Consider the following 11,369-nt stretch of genomic DNA (forward strand, 5'->3'; position numbering starts at 1 on the left):
AAACTAGAAATATAGGAAATGAAATTCAATGGTGAAAGGACAAGAGGGAGAGAGAAGGATGTGATAAGGTGGGAGGAATGCCATGTGGAAGTGGCACCTTACACTCAGATCCATTGACTTTTCAAAGTCCAGTGCAGCCATGTGTTTTATAAAAGAAACATGGTTGCCACCATAGGCCTCAATGATACCCAAAATGTTCTATATTCCTTAAAATAAAAAAAAAGAAAATGCTTAATTAACATATCAATCGTTTCACAGAACTGCTTTATGAGGGTGTGCAATCTACTATCTTAGCAAATATTCAATATATGATAAAGTAATAATGCCTAGAGTCATCATGCTATATATTAGGCTCTGGAGAACTTATTCATCCTATGTAATTACCACTTTGTATCCTTTGACCAGTATCTCCCTGCCTCCCCACATCTTTTCCCCTGGTTCTGCTATCTGATTTTTTTTAGATCCTGCATATAAGTGAGGTGACTCAGGTGGACAAAAATCTGCCTGCATTGCAGGAGATCTGGGTATGATCCCTGGGTCAGGAAAATACCCTGGGGAAGGAAACGATTAGCAACTGACTCCAGTATTTTTGTCTGGAGAATTCCATAGACAGAGGAGTGTGGTAGGCTACACTCCATGGGGTTGCAAAGAATCAGATACAACTGAGCAACTAACACACAAACACACACATCAGTTCAGTTCAGTCACTCAGTTGTGTCTCTTTGTGACCCCATGGACTGCAGCACGCCAGGCACCCCTGTTCATTACCAACTCCCAGAGCTTACTCGAACTCATACTCACGGAGTTGGTGATGACATCCAACCATCTCATCCTCTCTCATCCTCTTCTCCTTCAGCATAAGTCCTTCCAATGAACACCCAGGATTGATCTCCTCTAGAATGGACTGGTTGGATCTCCTTGCAGTCCAGGGGACTCTCAAGAGTCTTCTCCAGCACCACAGTTCAAAAGCATCAATTCTTCGGCGCTCAGCTTTCTTCACAGTCCAACTCTCACATCCATATATGACTACTGGAAAAACCATAGCTCTGACTAGGCAGACCTTTGTTGGCAAAGAAATGTCTCTGCTTTTTAATATGCTGTCTAGGTTGGTCATAGCTTTTTTTCCAAGGAGCAAGCGTCTTTTAATTTTATGGCTGCAGTCACCATCTGCAGTGATTTTGGAGCCCAAAAAAATGAAGTCTGACGCTGTTTCCACTGTTTCCCCATCTATTTTCCATGAAGTGATGGGACCAGATACCATGATCTTAGTTTTCTGAAAGCTGAATTTTAAGCCAAATTTTCACTCTCCTCTTTCACTTTCATCAAGAGGCTCTTAGTTCTTCTTTGCTTTCTGCCATATGGGTGGTGTCATCTGCATATCTGAAGTTACTGATATTTCTCCTGGCAATCCTTATTCCAGCTTTTGCTTTATCCTGCCCAGAATTTCACATGATGTACTCTGTATATAAGTTAATTAAGCAGGGTGACAATATACAGCCTTGAAGTACTCCTTTTCCTGTTTGGAACCATTCTGTTGTCCCATGTCCAGTTCTAACTATCGCTTCTTGATCTGCATACAGATTTCTCAGGTGGCCAGTCAGGTGGTCTGTGCCTTAATCCAATTCCCCTGACTCTTTAAATTCATAGACTTAATATTTTATTGTTATTAAAGCAAGTTTCAATGTTGTAAGGATTTAAAAAAAGATATAATTAACATCAGAAAGCAGAAGGGAAGATAGATCATAGTTAAATTTGAAAAAAATTCACCATGCTTGTATTTGGAAATTCATTAAGCCCATAATTTGGTTGTAAACAATTGTCATTGCTGTCATTCACTGTTTTATATTTTTTATTTGGGTACATATAGAAAATGTACCCAATGTCCTTTTCAGTCTATCAAGTCAAAGGTTTTGACAACTCTTTGTTTCTTATCATATAGGTTTTGAAAATACACTATCAATACTGTAAATAAATTGTTAATCTCTTGATGTTTCTTACGTGGCATGCTTTTCCATAGACTTTTAAATTGCTATTTATAATAGACTGGAAACCTATTGAAATGTGATCGTTTAGTTACATGATTCTGTTTCACTTGATTGGGGGGATTTCTTTATACACCATAGTATTTTCTGTGGATAATTAAATTCTGCCATTGTTGTCAGGCCCTTGAAATTGTCCACCTATGAAAAGCATGAAATCTTCTCTGAATAAAATTAAAGAGAATTTAGCAATTTTTCAAATATACTGACTCCTCATCATAACATGGATAGTTGAAGGCTGACATGTGACTAGGTAGCAATCTGCTAATCCTTTCTGGTTTATATTTCTATTAAGGATATGTTGTTGTTCAATCGCTAAGTTGTGTCTGACTCTTTGTGACCCCATGGACTGCAGCACACCAGGCTTCCCAGTCCTTCACTACATTCAAGACAAAAATATTAAAACAAACTATTTTAGATCATTGTGAATCTGAAATAAATTGGGTAAGGGTTAAAGAAAATAAATAGACATGACTGCATGCTATGTTATGCAGACTTTTTAACACTTGAGTAACTGTTTAAATGATTCAGTGGGAAGTCCTGTGTTTTGGTAAGTTACTCTCATGGGGTGAAACATAAAATGCATATGGAGTGCTAAGATGGGACATGTGGGACTAAATGGGGCTGGTGGCATAGTTAATTTATTCTCACTTGAGTTATGTACAGATTATTTGTCACCAAATTAAACAGTGATTCAGGGTGATTATTATGAACCTCAAGATAGTATTTTCATCGAACTTCCTATTTTAAAATCTCAGCAAAATATGCAAATCTACTACTACTACTATCACCAGTTATAGTTTGTAGATGTAGAAGCTAACTCACTTCATCTTGAACTATTAGCAAGGATAAACCAGGATAAATTGAGGAAACTACATGGAATGTCCAAGGACAGTAGCCTTCCTTTCACAGATCTACCGAGTCCCAGTTAAAACTAGTATAAAAGCTTTTTAACATAAAGGAAAGTTGGTGGGTCTATCTTTGAAATGCAAGTATTTATAAGTATGTATGAAGTACAAAGGTGATAACTCTGTTATTTTTAATAATAAATGAAAGATAAGAAAACTATGTTCATGAAGACACTGTGAGAAAATTAAGTAGGCATTCATCGGGCTTTTGAAGTTACTGTCTACATCCATCCACCCATCTGTCCATCCATCTATCATATCTACATCTATGTATAATATCAGTATATCTCTATCATTAGGTAAATTAAACTTTGATTTTGTGGATTTCTTCTAAGAATTATGTTGATTCGTATTCCCAAGCATCTTTTAGAGCATTCCAAATATCAGTATTCCACATAATTTATAACATGAATGACTGACACAAATAGCCAATGTCATTTGAGAATCTGTATTTCTTTTGAAAATGATAGAATAGATAGAATATAAATCAAATATTTGATTATGAACTTCTGAGCACATTTGATTGGTCATTATTCATGTTCCTGCTCTTGCACATTGTTATACAAATTTCTTAGGTGTATGAAGCTAACAATATTCTTGATTATCAAGAATTGTTCTATTTTCATTGTATTATTATTATTATTGCAATATTATTGTATTATTTTCATTCTGTGTTGTACTCTCTCTCTCTGTCTCTCTGGGCTTCTCTCTGTTCCTCTTTTCTTTCTCTCTCTCTCTCTCCTACCCCCAGCCATCTTGGCAGAAATATGTTCAACTCAAAATATAGCCCCAATAATAAGAAATGAACAATAAGCTTTCAATTATAAATGCTATATAGTTTACAAATACTCATTGCCCTGGTGACTACAAGCTTTGTTAATTAAATCCATGAGTAAATATTATTTCTTTGAATCTGTATAAGTGATTACATGAGATTATATTTTTAATAGTTTTCATTGTCCAATGGAAATGACAGTCAAGACTAATCAATAAATAGCAGGCGGTAATTACAGGAACAATGAACCAGTTTGTTTACCCATCTAGCCATGTGTAAAACAAATATCTTTCATTTCTTGAAAAAAAGATAACTGCACATCTAAGAATAAAAATATTCTTTAGGTGAAGGCAATCCCTCATAATATTTTTTTCACATTCTATCTCTTGGGTTGGTGAAACTGATTAAGGAAATATTTGTATGCCTTACTTAAAAGATACAGATCCTTTATTTCCAAACATTTTATGCTCAAAGGTTTTGACTGAAGTTACTAAGGCAGGATTGATTTATTTTCCACGCGTTAGTCAGCAATATCAATGTCTGAAAAGTAAACAAATTGATTATTTGTAAACATGTTTGATGGCAAAATATATAGAAGCTTGGATGCTGGATATTAGCTGCTGGGGACTAATATAAAGACTCCCTTTCTAATCATAAAGACTCCCTTTCTAGTCATGTACCCATTTATTTCAGATGCTAGGGATTTGCTTACTAAATAATACATTGACCATTTAGTAATGTAACTAACCCTCTAGAAAATTTCAAATGTATTTTGAATGTCAAAGTTGACTAGAGATATTTTCTGGTAGATCAACCACTCAGATAATTGAAATTATTCTCCCTAAAGAAGGCAATTCTAGTTCACAAGCTTAGAAGATAAAATGCACAGTCGATAAACAGTAAATAGCATAATGCTGATAAGTGGCATATGGTTCTAAAAATCTAAGAAGTTGACAATTGATCATAAATCAATGCCTATTAACTGATATTTTAGTTAGCAGAATATTTAATGTCTCTTACGTATTTTATAAAATGAAAATCTCTGACAATACTTTTTCTAATTATTATGGAAGCGTACAGTTACAAAAGTAATGTATACTCACACACAAGCACAAACTTAGTGACAAATTAAAGGTAAGTGTAATTGGTGATTCAGATGGTAAAGAATCTGCCTGAAATACAGAAGACCCAGATTTGATTCCTGGGTCAGGGAGATCCCCAGGAGAAAGCAGGCTTTTCTCTAGTTGCAGCAAGGTGGGGTGGTGTGCAGGCTTTGTTGTGGCAAGCAAGCTCTAGGACATGTAGACTTCAGTAGCTGTTACTCCCAGGCTCCAGAGCATGGGCTCAGTAGTTGTGGAGCATGGGTTTAGTTGTCCCATGGCAAGTGGGGTCTTCATGGAACAGGGATTGAACCCATGTTTCCTACATTGGCAGGTGGATTCTTTACCACCAAGCCAACACGGAAGACTCAAGCAAAGTATAATTTACTGTAAATACCATGCTTTGTGTGCCAATGATCAGAAGATAAAATGTATGTTGATGGCTGTGTTTGTATAGTTTGTGAATAATGAACAATTGCAAAGTTTGTTTCTGATAAGCTGTTCAGATTATCTAGTTTAGATTTATGTTTCTGTCATACTATCACTACTGTTAGTAAGAAATATAAAGTTTAAATATCTACATATAATGTTATCTTATTATAATACTAAATAATTCAAGAGTCAAAGTATCAGAAACAGTTGGTTCTTGGGTCAAGAGTTCCCAGTAGATAGGCATTTTGAAGCCTATACTTCCTTTTAACAGTAGGAATTAGTATGGCTTTAATTTGGTAAATACTTGATGTATGTCAAAGAATCCTGTATTTTCTATTATTTTTATCTTTGTCCAGTCTCAAAATTTTCTTTTGACTGCCTGAGCCTTGTACGCATTTGATTTTCCTACAGAAAAATTGTTTTCTATGATCTCTGAGAATCAGTTGCTTAGTATTTCCTCCTCATGTCTGATGAAGAAGGTGTGCAATATCACAGGCCAGGTAGCATTGGAAATTAATCCTTGTCTGGTACCCAGCCACTCATATAAAGACGTGTTTGTTTCTAATACTAAAGAGAGTGACATCAACAGAATTAATGGGAAACATTATAGAATTTATATGGACTTAAATGTTTTCAAACTAGCTCAAAAGAATTGTATCATTGATCTTCTCAGTGTCATTCTTCGTCTTCTGGCCCAAGATGCTATAAATGCCTCTACTTTATTAAAAGCAGGATTAATACTGGTCATTTTGTCTCTCCGAGCTGAATCATGACACTTTCGTTACCCTAACCAAAAGGTGACTTTTTTTTTTTTCTATGAGAAAATGCTGTATCACCTTATAGTAAATATGACTTTTTCTCAGATATACTCCTATTGTAATTATACAACTAGATAATAATTTTACTTGGATTTACTTTCTCAACAATGTTTATGTGTAAGGCAAAGACAAATTTCAGCAAGTTCAGTTCAGTCGCTCAGGAGTGTCTGACTCTTTGCGACCCCATGAACCACAGGATGCCATGTCTCCCTGTCCATCACGAGCATGAAGTGTCCAGAGTATTGGAGTTTCAGCTTCAGCATCAGTCCTTCCAATGAACATCCAGGACTGATCTTCTTTAGGATGGTCTGATTGGATCTTCTTGCAGTCCAAGGGACTCTCAAGAGTCTTCTCCAACAACACAGTTCAAAAGCTTCAGTTCTTTAGCACTCAGCTTTCTTTATAGTCCAACTCTCACATCCATACATGACCACAGGAAAAACCATAGCCTTGACTAGACGGACCTTTGCTGACAAAGTAATGTCTCTGATTTTCAATATGCTATCTAGGTTGGTCATAACTTTCCTTCCAAGGAGTAAGTGTCTTTTAATTTCATGGCTACAGTCACCATGTGCAGTGATTTTGGAGCCCCCCAAAATAAAGTCAGCCATTGTTTCCACTGTTTCCCCATCTATTTCCCATGAAGTGATGGGACTGGATGCCATGATCTTAATTTTCTGAATGTTGAGCTTTAAGCCAACTTTTTCACTCTCCTCTTTCACTTTCATCAAGAAGATCTTTAGTTCTTCTTCATTTTCTGCCATAAGGTTGATGTCATCTGCATATCTGAGGTTATTGATATTTCTCCCGGCAATCTTGATTCCAGCTTGTGCTTCCTCCAGCCCAGTGTTTCTCATGATGTACTCTGCATATAAGTTAAATAAGCAGGGTGACAATATACAGTCTTCTCGTGCTCCTTTTCCTATTCAGAACCAGTCTATTGTTCCATGTCCAGTTCTAACTGTTGCTTCCTGACCTGCATACAGGTTTTTCAAGAGGCAGGTCAGGTGGTCTGGTATTCCCATCTCTTTCAGAATTTTCCACACTTTATTGTGATCCACACAGTCAAAGGCTTTGGCATAGTCAATGAAGCAGAAATAGATGTTTTTCTGGAACTCTCTTGCTTTTTCCATGATCCATAGGATGTTGGCAATTTGATCTTTGCTTCCTCTGCCTTTTCTAAAACCAATTTGAACATCTGGAAGTTCATGGTTCACATATTGCTGAAGCCTGGCTTGGAGAATTTTGAGCATCACTTTACTAGCATGTGAGATCAGTACAATTGAGCGGTAGTTTGAGCATTTTTTGGCATTGCCTTTCTTTGGGATTAGAAGGAAAACTGACCTTTTCCAGTCCTGTGGCCACTGCTGAGTTTTCCAAATTTGATGGCATGTTGAGTGCAGCATTTTCACAGCATCATCTTTCAGGATTTGGAATAGCTCAACTGGAATTCCATCACCTCCACTAGCTTTGTTCATAGTGATGTTTCCTAAAGCCCACTTGACTTCACGTTCCAGGATGTCTGGCTCTAGGTGTGTGATCACACCATTGTCATTATCTGGGTCATGAAGATTTTTTCTGTACAGTTCTTCTGTGTACTCTTGTCACCTCTTCTTAATATCTTCTGCTTCTGTTATGTCCCTACCATTTCTGTCCTTTATTGAGCCCATCTTTGCATGAAATGTTCTCTTGGTGTCTCTAAAGTGTCAGAAATGCAGTACTTGGATACAATCTCAAAAACAACAGAATGATCTCTGTTCATTTCCAAGGTAAACCATTTAATATCACGGTAATCCAAGTCTATGTCCCGACCAGTAATGCTGAAGAAGCTGAAGTTGAACAGTTCTATGAAGACCTACAAGACCTTCTAGAACTAACACCCAAAAAATATGTCCTTTTCATTATAGGGGACTGGAATGCAAAAGTAGGAAGTCAAGAAACACCTATAGTACCAGACAAACTTGGCCTTGGAGTGCAGAATGAAGCAGGGCAAAGGCTAATAGAGTTCTGCCAAGAGAACACACTGGTCATAGCAAACACCCTCTTCCAACAGCACAAGAGAAGACTCTACACATGGACATCACAAGATGGTCGACACTGAAATCAGATTGATTATATTCTTTGCAGCCAAAGATGGAGAAGCTGTATACAGTCAGCAAAAACAATATCGGGCACTGACTGTGGCTCAGATCATGAATTTCTTATTGCCAAATTCAGACTGAAATGGAAGAAAATCACTAGACCATTAGGTCATTCAGGTATGATGTAAATCAAATCCCTTATGATTATACAGTGGAAGTGAGAAGTAGATTTAAGGGACTAGATCTGATCGACAGAGTGCCTGATGAACTATGGTTGGAGGTTCGTGACATTGTACAGGAGGCAGGAATGAAGACCATCCAAAGAAAAAGAAATACAAAAAAGCAAAATGGCTTCCTGAGGAGGCCTTATGAATAGCTGTGAAAAGAAGGGAAGGAAAAAGCAAAGGAGAAAAGGAAAGATATACCCATTTGAAGGCAGAGTTCCAAAGAATAGCAAGGAGAGATAAGAAAGCCTTCCTCAGTGATCAACGCAAAGAAATAGAGGAAAACAATAGAATGGGAAAGTCTAGAGATCTCTTCACGAAAAGAGATTTTCAAGTCTGAAATTTCAAGAATTTCAGCAAAATTTCACCCAAATAATCATAGAAAGATATTTGACTTGTTGTAAAATATCTATACAGCTCTAATTATTTGTGATAATTTTATATGAATAGGAAATCCTTATCCAGTTGTATAAATATACCCATGTCTTTGAATCAGTAATTTCACAATTCCTAGAGAAATCTTGAACAATTGAGTTTAAAAAGTGCTATGAATCAAAGTGAACACTGAAATGGTTTCAATAATAGTAACAATTAAAATAGATTAGAATTGTGAGAAAGCACACTCACCAGCCGAACCAAGGGATATGTGTGTGCATGTGTGTGTGTGTTAGTCACTCAGTTGTGTCTGACTCCTTGTGACCCCATGGGCTGTAGCCCATCAGGTTCCTCTCTATATGAGATTCTCCAGGCAAGAATACTGGAATAGGGCCATTTCCTTCTCCAGGGAATTGCTCTTCTTGACCCAGGGATTGAACCCCTGGTCTCCCACATTGCAGGCAGACTATTTACAGGCTGAGCTACAAGGGAAGAGAAACAAGGGATGGACTCAGAGAAATTAAGCACAGCGAAAATGACACTGTTAATGACGGTTTTGCAAGATTGGGTGTCTAGCCGGCAGGCATACACAGGGCAGTTACAACAAGAAATTTATTCCCTAACACACAGGTCCCAACCCCTGGTTCCTCATTGGTTGAGTACTATGGTGTGTACGATCTTCCTGAACTTTGCCTAAGTTTCATTATTTCTATACAGGATATCCTTTTTTCTCCTTTTCAACTTACATCTGCATTTTTCACAAAGAATTTCTTGTTAGCTTATCCCTTCTGCCAACATCCTGTTTGCCTAGGAACCCTCCAGGTACATGAACTATGTCACATCCGTAAGTCCTTAGGCAAGTTTACAGTCAGGGCACAGGCATTGGGTGGAGTCCTATATCTAGGATCCAGTCTGATCTCTCACACTGAACTTGAAATTTTCTAGAGTCCAGGCCTCAACTTTCTCATATCTGCAAGTTTAGCTGTTAGTTTTTTTCTTGTTTTTCACTCGAAGCTAGCTACTTTGTCTTGAAAAAGGACCTCTTCAAGTTTCTATTTCTTAACAGAATGATTTAGAATGTTTTTAAATGCAATGAACCGTATTTGATCTTGACTACACTAATCATAAAGACTACAAAAATATCAAAATATAAAAACCTAAATGAAAGGCCAAGAACTGTAAAACTCTTAGAAGAAAACACAGGCAGGACACTCTTTGATATAAATCAGAGAAAGATCCTCTATGAGCCACCTCCCAGAGTAATGGAAATAAGAACAAAAATAAATGGGACCTAATTAAACTTAAAAATTTTTGAACACCAAAGGAAACTACAAATAAGGTGAAAAGACAACCCTCAGAATAGGAGAAAATAATAACAAATGAAAGAACTAACAAAGGTGTAATCTCCAAAATATGCAAGAAGTTCATGCAGCTCAATATCAGAAAAACAAGCAATCCAATGAAAATGTGGACAGAAGACCTAAACAGACATTTCTCGAAAGAAGACATATTACAGATGGCTAATAAACATATCACTACTAACAAAGCTAGTGGTGGTGATGGAATTCCAGTTGAGCTATTTCAAGTCTTGAAAGATGATGCTGTGAAAGTGCTGCACTCAATATGCCAGCAGATTTGGAAAACTCAGCAGTGGCCACAGGACTGGAAGAGGTCAGTCTTCATTCCAATCCCAAAGAAAGGCAATACCAAAGAATGCTCAAACTACCACACAATTGCACTTATCTCACACACTAGTAAAGTCATGCTCAAAATTCTCCAAGCCAGGCTTCAGCAGTATGTAAACCGTGAACTCCCAGATGTTCAAGCAGGTTTTAGAAAAGGCAGAGGCACCAGAGATCAAATTGCCAACATCTGCTGGATCATGGAGAAAGCAAGAGAGTTTCAGAAAAACATCTCTTTCTGCTTCATTGACTATGCCAAAGCCTTTGACTGTGTGGATCACAATAAACTGTGGAACATTCTGAAAGAGATGGGAATCCCAGACCACCTGACCTGCCTCTTGAGAAACCTGTATGCAGGTCAGGAAACAACAGTTAGAACTGGACATGGAACAACAGACTGGTTCCAAATAGGAAAAGGTGTACGTCAAGGTTGTATATTGTCACCTTGCTTATTTAACTTCTATGCAGAGTACATCATGAGGAACGCTGGGCTGGAAGAAGCACAAGCTGGAATCAAGATTGCTGGGAGAAATATCAATAACCTCAGATATGCAGATGACACTGCCCTTATGGCAGAAAGTGAAGAGGAACTCAAAAGCCTCTTGATGAAAGTGAAAGAGGAGAGTGAAAAGGTTGGCTTGAAGCTCAACATTCAGAAAACAAAGATCATGGCATCTGGTCCCATCACTTCATGGGAAATAGATGGAAAAACAGTGGAAACAGTGTCAGACTTTATTTTTTGGGGCTCCAAAATCACTGCAGATGCTGACTGCAGCCATGAAATTAAAAGACGCTTACTCCTTGGAAGGAAAGTTATGACCAACCTTGATAGTATATTAAAAAGCAGAGACATTACTTTGCCAATCAAGGTCCGTCTACTCAAGGCTATGGTTTTTCCCGTGGTCATGTATGGATGTGAGAGTTGGACTGTGAAG

The sequence above is a fragment of the Moschus berezovskii genome, chromosome 17, assembly GCF_049115385.1.
Source record: "Moschus berezovskii isolate FMDL1 chromosome 17, NW_MosBer_1.0, whole genome shotgun sequence".
Classification (NCBI taxonomy): Eukaryota; Metazoa; Chordata; class Mammalia; order Artiodactyla; family Moschidae; genus Moschus; species Moschus berezovskii.